Source organism: Pelophylax lessonae (genome assembly GCF_965119305.1).
Source record: "Pelophylax lessonae genome assembly, chromosome: 3".
Taxonomy (NCBI): domain Eukaryota; kingdom Metazoa; phylum Chordata; class Amphibia; order Anura; family Ranidae; genus Pelophylax; species Pelophylax lessonae.
Window position 1 is genome coordinate 79,591,837 of NC_138770.1, and position 19,331 is coordinate 79,611,167.

The 19,331-nt window shown below is 42.1% G+C and overlaps 1 long non-coding RNA gene across 1 annotated transcript; it reads left to right on the forward strand.

Annotated features, from left to right (window-relative positions):
• Positions 1-3,597: 3,597 nt before the first annotated feature.
• LOC309551233 lies at positions 3,598-18,757 on the forward strand. Its single transcript, XR_014225063.1, has 3 exons — positions 3,598-3,645; positions 16,547-16,636; positions 18,638-18,757. It is a non-coding gene; the product is annotated as an uncharacterized lncRNA (long non-coding RNA).
• The last annotated feature ends 574 nt before the right edge of the window (positions 18,758-19,331 follow it).

The window sequence follows — 19,331 nt, forward strand, 5'->3', positions numbered from 1 at the left end:
TCTGTACCTTTAGCAGAGAAACAACCTCAAATCATAGTTTTTTCACCTCCGTGCTTGACTGTAGGGATGGTGTTATTGGGGTAATAGTCAGCATTGTTCTTTCTTCAAACACAGTGAGTCGAGTTAATGGCAAACAGCTCTATTTTGGTCTCATCTGCCCAGCACACTTTCTCCCAATCCTTCTCTGAATTTCTCTGAATCATTTAGATGTTCATTGGCATGACTGTACATGTGCCTTCTTGAGAAGGGGGACTCGCCGTGTTTGGAGGAAGAAAAATGCTTCAGAGAATGATTGGGAGAAAGTGCTGTGTTCAGATGAGACCAAAATTGAGCTCTTTGGCATTAACCACTTGCCGACTGCCTAACGACTACGTCGGCAGTCAGCCCCTCACAGGCAGAGTGACGTAGATCTACGTCGGTAGCCTGTGAGGGTCTAGGGAGCGAGCACGCGCCACCGGAGGCGCGCTCCCGCTCCCGCGTGGTCACGGACACCCCCGCGCATGTGACCGGCAGACCCAATGTCCGCCGGTCACTCTGCGATCGCCGCTGCAGAGGGAGAAAGTCAGGCGGCTAGTGTAAACAAGCCGCCTGTCATTCTCCCCTGTGTAGAAACTGTGATCACACGGTTCTACTATGTAGGACCGTTGATCACTGTTTCTACAGCTCAACAGACAGCCAATCACAGCTAGAATCATGCCCCTAGGGACACACGCAGCCCCTCCCTCTCAAATAAAGTTAACCCCTTCACTACCAGTGTCATTTGTACAGTAACAGTGCATATTTATAGCACTGATTACTGCAGTAATGTCACTGGTAACCCCAAAAGTTTTAAAAAATGTCAGTCAAGGGTCCGATCTGTCCGCCGCAATGTTGCAGTACCGCAAAAAAAATCGCAGATCGCCGCCATTACGCGTTAAAAAAAAACAACAAAAATTACAAAAATCTTTCCCTTTGTTAGTAAACGCGATAACTTTTGCGCAAACCAATCAAAATACGCTTTTTGCGATTTTTTTTACCAATCATAGGTAGCAGAAAACAAATTGGCCGAAAAAGTTAAAAAATTGTGATTTTTACATTTTTTTGGGGGGAATTTCATATAAAAAAATGTGAAAAATATTGTTATTTTTGCAAAATTGACGCTCTTTTTTTGTTTATAGTGCATGATCAAAAAATCGCACAGGTGATCAAATACCACCAAAAGAAAGCTCTGTTTGTGGGAAAAAAAGGACGTCAAATTTGTTTAGGTACAGCGTCGCACGACCGCGCAATTGTGCGTTAAAGTCACGCAGTGCAGAATCGCAAAATACCCCCTGGTCAGGTAGGGGGTAAAATCTTCCAGGGCTTAAGTGGTTAACTCGATTCGCCGTGTTGGGGGAAGAAAAATGCTGACTATGACCCTAAGAAAATCATCCCTAGAGTTAAAGCACGGAGGTGGAAACATGCTTTGGGGCTGTTTCTCTGCTAAAGGTACAGGCGGATTTTGCCACATTGAGGTGCCAATGGACGAGGCCATGTATGGTAAATTCTTGGATGAGAACCTTCTTCTCTCAGCCAGAACACTGAAGATGGGTCATGGATGGGCCTTCCAGCATGACAATGACCCAAAACATACCACCAAGGCAACAAAGGAGTGGCTCATGAAGAAGCACATTAAGGTCATGGAGTGGCCTAGTCAGTCACCAACTACAAGACCCGTCTTGCCTCTGTGCTGGCCAACAAGGGTTTCTCCATGAAATAATAAGTCATGTTTTTCCTCATTTGTGTAAATACACTTGCGCCAAAAAACAAAAAAGTAATATGTGAATAAAATAAATATTGGTTAATAATATGAAGCAGCTGCTGCTGCAAAAACAATGATAAAACTATAAATAAATTGCGGCACTAGTGGTGTACTCTATGCGGTCTGCAACGCTAGCTTCCAGATAAAATATAAACACACCAATCAACAACCATGAATACTTGTAAATGTTGCATCAAAACTATTATCATAAAGTGCTAGTGAAAAACATAAAGTGCTAGTGAAAAACATAAAGTGCTAGTGCAAAGAAAAAAAAGAGGGATTGACCCCTATGAACCCAGTGCACTCTATAAATAAAATTAAAAACATTGAGAAGTATATAAGAAAAAAATATTAAATTATTAATATAAAAAAACTTCAGTCCAGTGGAAAAACAGTCCAGCAATCCATTTATACTAAATCCTTCCCGGATTTCCACCCAAAATAATGCAATCTTCCTGGCACATTGACCAGATGCATCATAAATATGTATCCTGGAAGTAATGATGGTGACACCCTCTGTGCAAAATGTAGAAAGAATTCCCACTCACCAAACGGTGTTGATTCCTCTTACTATATGGCAAATGGGATCAAAGCAAAGCTTTAGTGGTCTCCGTGACCGAGATGGGGATCTCTGAACCGTCCTCGCTGTCAGTTTCCTCCACAGGATAAATAGTAGTCAATGCAATCCCAAGGAGAGGAAACAAAAACAAACGTGCTCCTCATAGCGCAAAAACGTTTTTGCTTTAATTATTTAAAACTATCCCTTGTAGGGCCACTGTACAAAAGAGTTTAAAATTGCAATAGGGAAACACTCCCGTGCGGTTTCTCGCACTGTGCAAGCAAGTGGTGCAAAGCCGGACGGCCCAAAAAATTCTTTCCACGGAAGGTGTCACCATCATTACTTCCAGGATATATATTTATGATGCATCTGGCCAATGTGGCAGGAAGATTGCACCATTTTGGTTGGAAATCCGTGAAGGATTTAGTATAAACAAATTGCTGGACTGTTTTTCCACTGGACTAAACTTTTTTTATATTAATAATTGAATAATTATTTTCTTATATACTTCTCAATCTGTTTAATTTTATTTATAGAGTGCACTGGGTTCATAGGAGTCACTCCCTCTTTTTCTTCTTTGCACTAGCACTTTATGTTTTTCACTAGCACTTTATGTTTTTCACTAGCACTTTATGTTTTTCTCTAGCACTTTATGTTTTTCACTAGCACTTTATGTTTTTCAATAGCACTTTATGTTTTTCACTAGCACTTTATGTTTTTCACTAGCACTTTATGTTTTTCACTAGCACTTTATGTTTTTCTCTAGCACTTTATGATAATAGTTTTGATGCAACATTTACAAGTATTCATTGTTGTTGATTGGTGTGTTTATATTTTGTTTGGAAACTTGCGCTGCTGACCGCATAGAGTACACCACTAGTGTGGCAATTTATTTATAAGTCATGTTTTGCTTGGGGATCAAATACCTATTTTACTCACTGAACTGAAACTTAATTTATAACAATCGTTTTATGTGTTTTTTCTGTATTTTGGTTGATATTCTGTCTCTATCATTTAAAATACACCTATGATAAAAATGATAGACCCTTCATTTCTTTGTAAGCGGGAAAACTAGCAGGGGATCAAATAATTATTTTCCCCACTGTAAATGCAAGAACTTGCCATGGCACAGATATCAGCTTATTGTTCAACCTACTACCAAGCCAGCAAAGCAGTTTTGGTTGGGATTTTAAAATAAACTATATTGATTTATATTACATTTTCTCTTTTATGCAAGGCTACATTTATGTGGACTCTGATGAAGAATGTGTGGAGCTGGTAGAAGAGGGCACATCCATAAGCAAAGGTGAGTCAAACTGGCTGCATGGGATTTTTTTTATATTTCACTGTCTGGATATCATTCGGGGAATTTTCCTTCACTTTTTATTCTAGTGTAGCACTAGAGTCAAGCGTACCCTATAGAGGCCTGAAGTGATGAAGATCTTTACGGGAATGTCACAGCTAGAGATAATGCTGGCTTGCATGCGACTTCCGGGTCTTGGAGAGGCCCTCCACTGTTCTCTATATATATTTATGCAATGTTGATATTGTGTTTAGTTAGTTAGATAGGGTAATGCCTTAAACTGTCAAGTATATTTTGTTTGGCGGGGTGTGCATTGGTCTAAATGCACCTGGTATATGTTTATGTACATACATGTGTGAATATTTGTACAGCAGAGTCATATATTTTTCCATGTAACATGTAATGTATTTACTGGCCACATATGGGTATGCCCCATGGCCCTGTACATTTGTTATTTCCCTTTCCCCTTTTCCAAGTTTGTGGTATACTCTGTAAAAATTTTTGTACAAGAATTTGTAGGGGTAGTGTAATGTTTTGGTACCTTTGGGTACCCTAATTACTCTTTCATAAGTGTATGCGCCCCACCATTCTCTTTTGGTAAGGTGCGCATACACCTTTAAGACTGATGCTGTCATCACTGAGCGCCGGACTGGATGGATATTTAGATCGCCGGCTCTCACTCACATGTGTTCGTTCAAACTGCTTTGTGCCTTGATGCTAACCTGTCTTGAAGCTCTCATGCTTGCAAGCATACCTCGCTGTCGGAACCACGCTGCGCTGATCCCTGTATCCCGCTACCGGATCATCCGCTCTTGCCGAACCTCTCCTCTGCTACATTGCTATTAGTGATAAGTACCCCACAAGGGAAACCTCTATAACTTTCATACTAAAGCTTACACTATCTAGCTCTGCATACTAAGGACTATTACTACATCTGCATTATCTAAGATTGCTAGCTCTTGAGCCTACTACCACCTGTTCTTGCACTGGGTTGATCTCTCTTGTATGTCCACCTGCTACTCTGTCATCTGCTACCATACATGATTGCTAAACCTATCTGCATCCCATCTGCTACTATCTTACTTTCAAGAACATTTCCTTTCAAGTGTCTGTCATCTACCATCTCTACCCAACCTGTCTCTTTAGCCTATCATCACTGTGTTACTATATACATAAGTCACTCTAGGAAACATCTTATTGAGTGTGTGTATTTACCTGCTGAATTGAGATCATCCACACATGATGAGTCATTGAGAGTTGGGATTGGTGTCTCAGCGTTTCTCTACATGACTACTGAAGTGGAATATTTCTGCAGCTGAAAATCCACATCATACATAAAACGCAGGAGCGTTACAGATTGAACGAACCACAAATGGATTCAGCAGAAATAACCACTCAGATGACACAATTAAAACAGCAAGTACCTGCGTTAATACACGCACTTGCTGAATTAAAAGAAGACAATCAGGCTCTGTCGCAGCAGGTAATTAGACTGACACAACTTACCACTGCTCAGTCCCCTGAACCCAAAATAAATCCTCCTTTGGTATTTACAGGCGATCGCAAAAAATTTCGCGAATTTAAAAACGCATGTGAGTTACTTTTCTTGCTAAAACCCCGTACCTACCTTACTGATCACATTAAGGTTTGTACTATTATTTCTTACCTAACAGGCGATCCTCGGGTCTGGGCAGACTCTCTTTTTGAGAAAAGCGACCAGCTTCTCAACTCCTATGCCTTGTTCCTAGCAGAACTCACTAGCCTATATGATGATCCCAATAGGCAGAGTACTGCCGATCTTCAATTAAGATCCTTGAAACAAGGTGGGAGACCTGTAGAAGACTTTGTCGCAGAATTCAAGAGATGGACCCTTGATTCAGAATGGAATGATGCATCTCTGAAATCCCAATTTAGGCTTGGCCTATCAGAGGCCGTTAAAGACGAGCTCGCCCGAGCGGATCTGCCAAAAACCCTGGATGCATTGATACAACTCAGTATCACCATAGATAGAAGACTACGAGAAAGAAAGGCTGAGAAAATGGGAATGCCATTATCCAGTTCTTCTCGGATTTCGGCCGTTGACCCCGTTCCTATGGAGGTAGGAACCATACGCCCACCTCTATCAACTATGGAAAGAGCCAGAAGACGATCTGGTAATCTCTGCTTGTACTGTGCATCCCCGGATCACAAGATAAACGTCTGTCCCCTAGTCTACAAAAAGAAGGGTGAGTGTTCACATGTCCTCCTAGGGGGATTAACAACTTCAATCACTAACCCTTACCTTTCTGTTTGCTTAACATTACAGTGGGACCAGAACAGGATTACTACTAAGGCCATGATTGACACAGGATCTTGTGGAAATTATATTGACATACGTTTTGCTGCTTTAAATAAAGTTCCTATTATTTCTAAACTTAAACCTGTCTCAGTGAGTCTTATTAACGGTGTTCCTTTATCCTCTGGTCCGATCACTGATCAGACACAGGCACTCCTAGTCACTACTAACGGGTCTCATATGGAGACCACTACCTTCGATCTAATACCTTCACCCCACTTTCCCATTGTTTTGGGACTTCCCTGGTTGCACACACATCAACCAACCATAGATTGGAAGGAACGGACCCTGACCTTCCTCTCTTGCTATTGTGAGGGTACGTGTAACCTCCCGTCTTTCGGGAAGATCCTGTCTGTGGTGACAGATGAGATTGAACCACTATGTTATCAGGATCTCTCTGAGGTTTTTCTTGAGAAAAATGCTCAAGCACTACCTCCCCATCGAGACTATGATTGTAGCATTGATCTACTCCCAAATAGCAAATTGCCGTTCGGTCATGTTTATCCTCTTTCACAGGATGAACTTTCCCATCTCAAGGACTATTTGGATGAGAATTTGGAAAAAGGTTTTATTAGACCTTCCACTTCTTCCACAGCAGCAGGACTCTTTTTTGTCCGCAATAAGGACTCAAGTCTCAGGCCTATCATCGACTATAGGCAATTGAATGCTATTACAATAAAAGATCGCTATCCTCTACCGCTTATCCCTGAGCTCATTGAGCAGGTGCGTGGAGCTACCTATTTTTCAAAATTGGACCTGAAAGGAGCATACAATCTCATTCGAATCTGTGATGGACACGAGTGGAAGACTGCATTCAGAACCAGATACGGATTGTTCGAATATCTTGTAATGCCATTCGGGCTATGCAACGCCCCTGCAGTTTTTCAACGATTTATAAACAATATTTTCAGAGACTTACTAGATGTCTGTGTTGTGGTATATCTGGACGATATACTTATATATTCACGATCCCTGTCTGAACACATAAGACATGTAAGACTAGTATTATCGAGATTGCTTGCACACAACCTTTATGTGAAACTGAAAAAATGCTTGTTTCATAAAGAAGAGGTACTGTTTCTAGGCTACATCATATCCAAAACAGGAATCGAGATGGACATGAGTAAGATATCCTGCATTCAGGATTGGCCTACACCAACCACACGCAAGGCGCTACAGCGATTCCTTGGATTTTCGAATTTCTACAGGAAGTTCATTAGAAACTTCTCTGCCATTGTGAGACCCCTCACACAGCTCACTAGCATTAAAAAACCATTCAAATGGTCAGATGAAGCAAATAAAGCTTTTCACCTGTTAAAGACAAGGTTTACTTCTGCTCCCATACTACGCCATCCAGACCCATCCCTCCAATACATTCTGGAAGTAGATGCGTCAAACATGGCAGTAGGAGCAATACTCTCCCAACAACCAACTCACACTTCACCACTTCATCCAGTCGCCTTTTTTTCTAAATCCCTAAGCAGTCCAGAGATAAATTACCCCGTGGGTGAAAAGGAACTGCTTGCTATAAAATTGGCTCTGGAGAATTGGCGACATCTACTCGAAGGCACCCAATTACCAATACTTATATACACGGACCATAAAAATCTCCAATATCTTCAGACTAACAAAACTCTCTCGCACCGACAGGTACGATGGTCACTATTCTTTCTAAGGTTTAACTTCCTAGTGACCTACACACCTGCAGATAAGAACAAAAAGGCGGATGCACTATCACGACTAACTGAAGAAAACTACTTCAAAATCCCTTCCGTTCCTATAATACCTCACAAACGCATTATTGGAGTTGTCCGTTCCTTGAAGGAAGAGGTTTTGCATGGTATAAGTTTGGATTCACCCCCACCACAACTAAATACTGATGCAGAAGGCTTCCTCTACTACAACGACAAACTTTACATACCACCTACCATACGCACCAAGATCTTGGAATTATCGCATGATGTGCCTATGGCAGGACATATGGGTATGACAAAGACTCTTAATCTGATTACCAGGCAATTCTGGTGGCCTGACATGAAAACATCTATACAAAAATTTGTCTCTTCATGCAATGTCTGTGCCAGGTCCAAAATTGACACTACGAGACCATCCGGTCTACTATGCAGTCTACCAATACCCCAAACTCAATGGGAAGTTGTGTCCTTGGACTTTATAGTTGAATTGCCTCCTTCCAAAGGATTTAATACCATCTTAGTGTCAGTGGACCATCTGACAAAAATGACACATTTCATTGCTATTCGCAGACTACCTTCGTCCAAACAAACGGCAGAACTCCTGATGAAACATGTCTTTAAGTTACATGGTATCCCAAAAACTCTTCTGTCTGACCGTGGATCACAATTTATTTCCAAGTTCTGGCAAGAACTATGTCACATACTACGGATTGAGCGGAAGCTCACTTCTCCTTACCATCCGCAGACCAACGGACAGACTGAAAGAGTCAACCAATGCATCGAGCAATATTTACGTTGTTACACTTCTTACCAACAGGATGATTGGGTGGATCTTCTCCCTCTGGCAGAATTTGCCTACAACAACGCAACCCACAGTACGACCAAGCAGAGTCCGTTCTACTTGAACTATGGGTTTCATCCCTCTATTCTTCCACCACGCATCCTTCCTTCAAATAACCCAGTAGCTTCAGACTATCTTACCCAAATAAAGGACTCTCTGGGTTTGCTTAATACTACCATTGCACACGCTCATAGTCAACAAAAGAAGTACTATGATCTTCGCAGAAGACCTTCTCCTCAGTACGCTATCGGGGACCTCGTTTGGCTCTCAACAAAAAAATTTAAGACTGAAAATCCCTAGCAAAAAGCTTGGACCTCTGTTCTTGGGACCTTTCCCAATCAAGAAACTTATTGGAAAAGCTGCAGTACAGCTTACATTGCCAATAGACCTCAAAATACATCCCATTTTCCATGTGTCGCTACTGAAGCCCCATGTTCCTGACCAAGGAATAAGGCCTACTATCCCACCTCCTCCTCCTGTACAAGTTGAAGGTGGAGAAGAATATGAGATAAAAGAGATTCTGGATTCTCGTATCCACAGAGGAAGACTTCAGTACTTGGTTCGATGGAAGAACTATGGGCCCCAAGACGACACCTGGCTAAACACCTCTGACATACATGCCTCTAGATTAATCCGCAATTTTCATGCAAAGTACCCAGACAAACCAGCTCCAGAGGCCTTCAGGAGCCGGCCTTAAGGGGGGGTACTGTAATGTTCTGGTACCTTTGGGTACCCTAATTACTCTTTCATAAGTGTATGCGCCCCACCATTCTCTTTTGGTAAGGTGCGCATACACCTTTAAGACTGATGCTGTCATCACTGAGCGCCGGACTGGATGGCTATTTAGATCGCCGGCTCTCACTCACATGTGTTCGTTCAAACTGCTTTGTGCCTTGATGCTAACCTGTCTTGAAGCTCTCGTGCTTGCAAGCATACCTCGCTGTCGGAACCACGCTGCGCTGATCCCTGTATCCCGCTGCCGGATCATCCGCTCTTGCCGAACCTCTCCTCTGCTACATTGCTATTAGTGATAAGTACCCCACAGGGGAAACCTCTATAACTTTCATACTAAAGCTTACACTATCTAGCTCTGCATACTAAGGACTATTACTACATCTGCATTATCTAAGATTGCTAGCTCTTGAGCCAACTACCACCTGTTCTTGCACTGGGTTGATCTCTCTTGTATGTCCACCTGCTACTCTGTCATCTGCTACCATACATGATTGCTAAACCTATCTGCATCCCATCTGCTACTATCTTACTTTCAAGAACATTTCCTTTCAAGTGTCTGTCATCTACCATCTCTACCCAACCTGTCTCTTCAGCCTATCATCACTGTGTTACTATATACATAAGTCACTCTAGGAAACATCTTATTGAGTGTGTGTATTTACTTGCTGAATTGAGATCATCCACACATGATGAGTCATTGAGAGTTAGGATTGGTGTCTCAGCGTTTCTCTACATGACTACTGAAGTGGAATATTTCTGCAGCTGAAAATCCACATCATACATAAAACGCAGGAGCGTTACAGGTAGCTGCCCAGAGCCAGTGAGGACATAGCTCATTTTTGGCGGGGGGTGAGTGTAGAACCCTCCTAGGTAGGTGCTAGTGAAACAGTATAGTTAGTGCTCTGTCTGCTTATCAGAAGAGCTGCAGGTAAATCTATATTGTTCTCTGCCTAACAGAGAGCAGGATCTGTTAGTGAGGTCTGCTCATTGTTCTCAGAGTGCAACTCATTGTGTCTAGAGAGTGTTTCACACTGGTCCAATAGGGAGGCCTATTGGACAGTGGGAGGAAACTTGACAAATGAGTGCACAGGCTTTTGATACAGCCCTGGTGATTTGGCAGAGGAAAAGTGCCTTGAGGCATGCTGGGATACTGTATAAAAGCCAGGAGCATATGTGCTTGGGGTCTTTCGGCTGGATAGCAGAGTCCCGGAGGGGGGCTGCCTCCTGCTCTGTAGAGGGGGCCATGTGGCCTCAGGTAGTCGACCTGAGGGCCTAGAGAGTGCCAGTGAGGAACTCATTCTGTCTGGAGAGTGTTTCACACTGGTCCAATAGGGAGGCATGTTGGACAGTGGGAGGAAACCTGACAAAACCCGCATGGGCTTTTAATACAGTCCTGATGATTGGCAGAGGGAAAGCCGCCTAAGTGCATGTTGAGATACTGTATAAAAGCCAGGAGCACATGTGCTCGAGGTCTTTTGTTGGGGAGCAGAGTCTCGGAGGGAGGGGGCGGCTGCCTCTTTCTCTGTAGAGGTGCCATGCGGCCTCAGGGGGTCGTCCTGAGGGCCAGAAGAGTAGCAGTGGGGAGCTGAACCCAGAGGTTCAGGGAAGCTCACTGAGAGGAGAGACACTGGAGAATCTTTCTCTGCAGTACCGTGAGTACGGAAATTCGTGTCAAGGGGCCTGACCTGAGGGTGGCCACCTCTACTCCTAGGATAGTCAGTGGACGGGTGTCAGTGCCGGGAAGAGGATGCTAGTGAGAGTGTCCTGAAGATAGATTATCATCCATCAAGTCATCTTGTTAGAGAGCAAAGAGAAAAGAGACTTAACCCCATCCACCCTAGTGGCACAGTGGTTTAACAGCCTGGCTGTTCCATATTTTCAAGCAGAACTCTGACGATAGAAGTCCTCAAACAATATCATTTTTGCAATTGGAGTATCCCACTATTCCCTTCACCTATCCCAAATTATCAATAAACAACAAAACAAACACCACCCCTACACTGTTCATTCATGTGACGAGCCATTGGGAACAAGGAGGGATTTAGAGACTTGTTCAAGTAAATATGTGTTGGTAACTAGGGGAGCCCGCAAAGACAATATCCAGCAGTTCCTGCGGGGGGCAGTGCTACACTAGAGATGCAAAAGGAAGTTAGAGGAAATCCAGCAAACAGGTGTCCCCACTGAAAGATTTTCCCTCACCTCTTGTTCTGGGACAACAAATGTTGGATGTCACCTCACTTTCATTTTCTGTAGCAATGGTCACTTGTACAAATTTAGCGGTTAAACTCCACAATGAGGAAAGAGCAGCAACAGTAAAATTTGACAGATGGTCTAGAGCTGGTTCACACAACAAAAATGCACTCCATATCCATTTTAGATGCATTTTTGCATGCACGGTTTTTACACGATTTTTTAAATTGTAAACTAAAGATCGACCAATAATCGGCAAAGCCGATATATCGAGGGCCGATACGCACTTTCTCTGATATATCGGAATCGGCCTTTTGATTTACCGATATTGCCGATATTTCGGGAAAGTGCATGTACCGAAGTGATGCCTGCAGCTAGAGGCATCACCCCGGTACCGGTGTCCATAGCCAGCGGTCGGCTGTCTTGTAATGACAACCGATGCGGCTGAGAAGCCGCTCGGCTGTCATTCCAAGGAGCGGGAGGAAACGTCCCCCCTCCCGCAGCCTTCCACGGCTCGCCCGGGTCTCCTGTCCCACCGGTAGACCAGGGCATCCTACCTTCACCGCCACCGTCTGACCGGGTCTCCATCTGCACCACTGCCGTCTGACCAGGTCTCCATTTCTTTGAATTTGGCGCCGCCGAGTACCTGGAAATGATGTCGAGACATGACATCACTTCCGCGTACTGGCAGCGCCGAATTTAAAAACTTACAGCATTCAAAACAGCCAAACTTAGCGTTTTGAAATCTTTTAAGTGCAGAGGAGGGACCCCCAGATCCCTCCACCACAGTACCTGTAGACATTAAAAAAAAAAAAAAAAATTTTAATGTCCGAAAATATCGGCCAATATCGGCCGATACCGATATCCAATGACCAAAAAATCGGTATCGGCGGTAAAAAAACTATATTGGTCGATCACTATTGTAAACCATATGGGCCAATTCATACCACATGCAGCCCAGTGCACTTTTTGCTACATCAAAAATGCATGGACAGTAGACTATATGGTTTCCAAAGGCACAGTTCACACCAGGTCAATCAGTTCCAGGGCGTTCCAGTTCCAGAAAAAAGTAGAACATACTGCATTTTTCCTGCACTGGATTGTACTGGAATGCGGTTAAACGCATAAAAAATGCACTGGAATGCATAAAAATGCATAAAAAAATGCAGCTTACCTCAGTACAATGAAAAAAACCTGGAAAAAGTAGAAAAAAAGCATCTGGAATGCATCCGGAAACCTATCAAAAAAGCAGTGGAACGCATCAAAACCGAGCTAAAAAACGCGCATGCAGAAACGAATCCAGAATGGATCTGGAGTGTGTTTTTGTGGTGTGAATCAACCCTATAACCTACTTTCCATGTGTTTTTAATACATGAAAAAATGCACTGGACTGCATGTGGTGTGAATTAGCTCTAAGGCCTGGTTCACACCTATGCGTTTTTTGCAGAAACGCACTGCAGTTAGTTTACCATGGATTGCTACGGGACATGTTCACATCTATGCTTTTTTCAGCCATTGCATTTTTGGAAAGGGTCAGGGACTTTTTTTAAAAATAGTGCTTTTTGGGTTCAATAGACTTCAATGAAGAAGCTGCAGAAAATGATGTAGAATGTTTTTGCCTGCATTTTTTTGGCTGCAATTTGTGTTTTGTGTTTTTTAATCTGCCCAACAACAAATTGCTAAAAAAAAATAAATAAAAAAACCCATAAAAAATGCAAAATGCAATTCGCAGCAAAATCGTGGGAAAATCGCGTGTGCAAAACGGGGAGACCCGGGCAAACCGCAGAAGGCGGCAGGAGGGGAGGCGATGTCCCCTCCCGCTTCTTGTAATGACAGCCAAGCGGCTTCTCAGCCACATCCGTTGTCATTACAAGACAGCCGACCGTTGGCTATGGACGCCGGTACCGGGGTGATGCCTCTAGCTGCAGGCATCACTCCAGTACAGCACTTTCCGAAATATCGGCAATATCGGTAACCTCCGGGGCCGATTCCAATATATCAGGGAAAGTTCAGATCGGCCCTCGATATATCAGCTTTGCCGATAATCGGTCAATCCCTATTATTAACCCATAGTTAACCCTATTTAGCCCTGACTACCTCCTGGCCCTATACTGTTAAATAGTACATTAACATGTACACTGTTTAGTCACAACATTGACCACCTACCTAATATTGAGTATGGCCCCCTTTTACTAAAGCAGCCCTGACCCATTGAGGCATGGACACCAAAGTAACATCCACATGAATGGCAGGACCCAAAGTTTCCCAGCAGAACATTACCCAAAGCATCACACTGCCTCTGCCAACTTCCTTCTTATACTGCATCCTGGTGCCATCTCTTCCCCAGGTAAGTGACTCGCATGCACCTGGCCATCCAAGTGATGTAAAAGAAAACGTGATACATCAGACCAGGCCACCTTCTTCCATTGCTCCGTAGTCCAGTTCTAATATTCATGTGACCATTGTAGACAAAGCTTTTGGCTGTGGACATGGGTCAGCATGGGCTTCACAGCCCCATACACAACAAACTGTGATGCCCATTTTCCACCACACCAACTTCATGTTCACTTGCTGCCTAATATATCCCACCAATTTTCAGATGCCATTGTAATGAGATATTCCCTTTGCCTGTCAGTGGTCAAATGTTATGGCTAATCGGTGTGTACTACACATAAATGAAAGATGATTGAAGAACAAAGGGGGGGGGGGGAGGGGCGGAGAGACTTGGTTCTAAATAACAGATAGAAGGTCAGAAGCTCATTTCATAGTGCAGAAAGGAATAGGATTAATCATCACTGGCTGCTCCCCTGAGTAAGTGAGTCTTTCTATTCACTGTGACGGACCGCTTGGCATCCGTCTTGGGTGCTTCCGGTAGTATACAGCTTCCCCCAGTCTGGAACCATGACCAGTGTAGAACAGATATCCCTTCACATTCCCATGACTGCCCAGCCATACCCTATACTCCACCCTCCAATACTTGTAATTAATGGAGACTACACAACAAATGGAGTAGACAAATGTCCAAAGCAGCCTCTTTATTAACAAATAAACATAAATTAACATAAACGATAAAACATTCCTTATAAGCCAAACATACCAGTAAGTAAAGGCAGTTGGTCCTTGAAGGCCCACCAAGCTACAGTATGTCCCAACTATGCCCTGCGTAACATTTTACCATAATAATAAGGCCTCCAGCCGCAACACACAGGCTCGGAGACAACTCACTGACTGAAGTGCACCCAGTACCATATTCCGGGCAAACCGACGTTGACCAGAATACATCAGAGGGACACATACCACCGATGGGTCCTGAATCCTTCCTTATCCTACTTCTTCCACCAGGAAAGACCAACAACCGTTTCACTGCCATGACATCCTTCACGTCCACCGCACCTGTTTAGAAAATAAAAGTGCCCAAAAAGAAAACAAAAAGGGAGGGTGGGTGGTTAAGCTTCTTCCTGCGTCTGTCGGGTCACTGGACGCCAGGGCTGAGCCTCCCCCCAAAACTTCCCTGGCTCCTCCTTAGTTACCATCTACCCAATCCAGTGAAACCACTGTAACTAAACTGCAACCCACACTGTACTTGTCAGTATACAGCTTCCTTCCCAGTCATGAACATAGATACCAGATTTTCCGAGCCGCCCTTCATACAAAACTCGCAGACAACTTAGCTTGTACTGGAATCTCTCTTTATTGAACAGTCACACATAATTTATATACAGCATGGACCTCCCCCTACTGATCAGATTACCACACACAGGTCAGGGGTTGATTGATTACATTATCATATGCAGATGAAATTGTATACAGAAATAAAATTAACCTGAACTAATTATCTAGCCATCTGATCAGAACAATGTGAGGTCATTAACATTTAACAATAGAACAGAACACAATCCACATAACACCTCAATAGATAGACAATAGGGAGAGCCTGCCATTGACAGTCTGTCCGTCTCCTACATTGAAGTACATGGAATACACATATAAAGCATTGCTTTGAGTATTTAGGAGTCACAAACTTCATGGCAACAGGCTATAGGTCTCACGGTGTAAAGTGGAATAAAATCTTCATATTGCTTGAGAGATATTGTTGATAAATATTACTCTCCCATTTGAAGTTATCCAAACCATATTCTCAGTGTCCATTAAGTATTTGTCTTTCACTCCCAGTGACGGTGAGTACTGTCGCAACCACTAAATTCCAACACCTAACTTTTAACCCTTTCCTAAACTCACTCCCCTCTTCACACTGTAATGCCTGCCCTACGCTATTTTTTTATTTTTTTCTTCACTCCAGGCCTCACTGGAACCAGGTATTCTAGGTGAATATTGCACCCGAGAACTAGACGACGCTAGCTTAGGTGTGAACTGGAACTGACTTTATTGTAAACTCACACAGAATATATACCACACAATATCAGGTAAGATCTTGATCACATTATGCAAACTGAAAACAGTAAGATTATTAACACAGCTAAGGAACAACCTATATAAACATAAACAGTAAGCTAATTAAACAGTAAGCTAATTAACAATTATTCACATAGACAAGCCTAGGTGACCTAGGACAATTCTTTGATTATTTATGGATCCCACCCCACCTCAGACTTTCCGGCACCAGTTTACAACAGTCTATGAGACTTAAACACATACAATGTTCCAGCAGTCTGAAAAGTGGAATTCATTTATCTTCATAACGTTCTTGAGGGATATTTCTATCCCAAGCGGAGGGGCTTCTGGGCTATTGCAACTAATTCTGCAGAAGGGCCACCATATTTCCTCTGACCATTAACCTGTACAAGATTAATATTACACCTTTCCATCCACTCCAGATGGGAAGCCTTATTGTCTTTATTCAGAAAATGAATCCAAGCCTCACTCTCAGCAAACATCACGTTGTTGCCCATCATTAGAGAAAGATCTGTTCTCTCCATGGGATCGGAGGCTGAACTGAGCTCTTCATCATGCTCTGACTGGAAGAAGTAGACAAAATCCTAAGTCCCCTCCATGGGCCATAATCAGTAGGCTTGCCCCTAGTCCTGTCCAAAAGCCTCTGTCCCAGTTGGGTCTGTCACATTCAGTATCCTTTTTTTTTTTTTTTAGAAGATGAAGAAGAAGATGTGATATGCATGGAGTCTGATTGTTCTTATTCTTCAAGAACTGAAGTGGAGGAAGATAAAGAAAGTGACAACGAAGGTACTTCTTCGTCACTGTTTTTATAAAGATTTTACATTTCAAACATGAGTCAGCTACATGGACTCATTCACACCTAGCGTTTTGAGAATTTGGCCACTAGAGAGAGCAAAGTATCACAGGAAATTCTTATGATAGTTAGCCACATCTAGTGGCCAAATGTGGTATTTTCCATTTTAAATCAATGCAAATTATTTGACCAACACAGTAGAAATAGCATTACAGTAAACCCCCCTCCATTGCGGGGGTTATGTTCCGGACCCAGCCGCAAAAAGTGAAAATCCGCAAAATAGAAAAACCCTATTAAAATGCATTGTAGGCATGTTTTTTTTACTGTCACTGTACGTGTAAAAGCATTTTAAGGTATTTAAACACACTTTTAAAACAATAGAAACTCATTTAAACACATAAAAGATACTGAGAGACATAGCAAGAGCTATGGAAAACACAAAAATATTTCATTTTTAATGATTTATATAGTAAAATAACATTACAAAAAAAACCGCAATATACCGGGACCGCAAAAACTGAACCGCGATGGAGCGGGGGTTTACTGTATACCATTTAGAGAGCAGCATTAGGCAATATTGGGTTTTTAAGGTGCAAATTAACACAGACAATTTAATAAATAAAAAATATATTTTATTGTTAGTAATTTAAAAAGCATACATATTAATATATACCGTAAACTTTGACATACAGTAAGCAATTTTCATATTTGTCTCGACATGTATGACTGTCACTGTATCAAAACAGCTTCTTCAGGAGATAATGGGAAATGCTCTCCTAATAATGAAAACAAGCATTGATTATTATAACATTTGCAAATTGTCATTCATCACAACATTTCAACATTTTTTCAATCAATATTAATGATGGTGCTTACATGCATCAATTTTACCAGAAGGGATAAATCCTCTCGGCAAAACAGGAATAAAAAAGGTTATAGATATAACCCATTTTCTTACAACATATAGATTTTCTTAATAACATGATTATAATAATTATAATAATCAATGCTTGTTTTCACTATTAGGAGAGCATTTCCCATAATCTCCTGAAGAAGCTGTTTTGATACAGTGAAACATGTCGAGATAAATATGGAAAATTGCTTACTGTATGTCGAAGTTTACAGTATATATTAATATGTATGATATTTAAATTACTAACAATAAAATATATTTTTTATTTATTAAATTTCCTGTGTTAATTTGCACCTTAAAAACCAAATATTGCCTAATGCTGCTCTCTATATTCTACTAACGAGGGTGTGGTGCAATGTCAGGTTTGTTTGGAACATCCGCCCACTAACATATCCAGCATTATACAAATTTTTTTCCTATTCTATTCATTTGGAAACAATGTAAAAGCACTTGTTCTGGGCAAAAAAATAAATAAATATATATACATACACCCCAAAGTGCCATTGACTTCTCCAATCTCATTGAAAGCCTAGGGACAGTTCATTCAATTGACTTTCTCTGAAAACTGAAGAGGGTTACTATGTAGAACCTCTCCTAATCATTCTAAGCTGGTCATAGATGATTAATGTTTTTGACGGCCAGCTGATTCATACACACATCCAAGGTGGATGAAGGAATCCTCCCTGCTGTGCTATTATATTTTGACAGATATCCTCCTCTGCTGCCAAAATACACTGGTTAGCACTGCAGCCCATTGGCTACATGCACTGGTTGAACACAAATTTTCCAGTAGTACCATTTGGGAGGAGTTGATCACTAGGTTGACTCCTCTTGAACAAGAATGGACATAAATGGATTGAAATGTATCTGGTCCCCCGCTGAACCTCCCACATTTCGATCCACCTATGGCCGGCTTAACTTCTTTCTCTATAAACAGTTGAAATAATTTTCCTTTAAACCTGAAGTCTTGGCTGGATAAAAAGTTACCCTTGCAGTGGTTCCCCCACCTCACTGCACAAACCAAATGCTCACCTGCGGGGGATTGGGATATAGTGAAATACTGTAATTCTCACTCCCACAGGCTTCCTCTGCCCTGTTCGACTGGTCTCCCAAAGCCTTTTCTCTTCCCTGCCTAACTGGTCTCAGATCTCCAACGTCATCAACAAAGCCATGCTACTCCATAAAGATCGCCATCACCATGAAGATTCAAAGGGCAGAACAAAGTGTAGTAAGTCAGTACAGTGTAAAAGATCATCTGCAGAAAGAACATAGGCAATACTGGTATCTATTCCTCTGCACTCTCTCACTGCCAGCCTTTCTTGGGTACAACTTCCAGAGATTAGATCCTTTTGTATTTTATTACTCATGTTGGATACAGTGCATCCTGAAAGTATTCACGGCGCTCCACGTTTTCCACATTTTGTTATGTTACAGCCTTATTCCAGAACAGAATAAATTCATTATTTTCCTCAAAATTCCACAAACAATACCCCATAATGACAGCGTGAAAGAAGTTTGTTTAAATCTTTGCAAATTTATTAAAAATAAAAAACGAAAAAAAATCCAGTATACATAACTATTCAACTGCTCAATACTTACTGATAATTTTGCCCCTGTACAAATCATTAGTAAGAGCTCATCTGGAATATGCAGTTCAGTTTTAGGCACCAGTTTTTAAAAAGGATATCAGGGAACGTGCAGAGAAGGGCAACCAAACTGATAAGAGGCATGGAGGAGCTCAGCTATGAGAAAAGATTAGAGGAACTGAATTTATT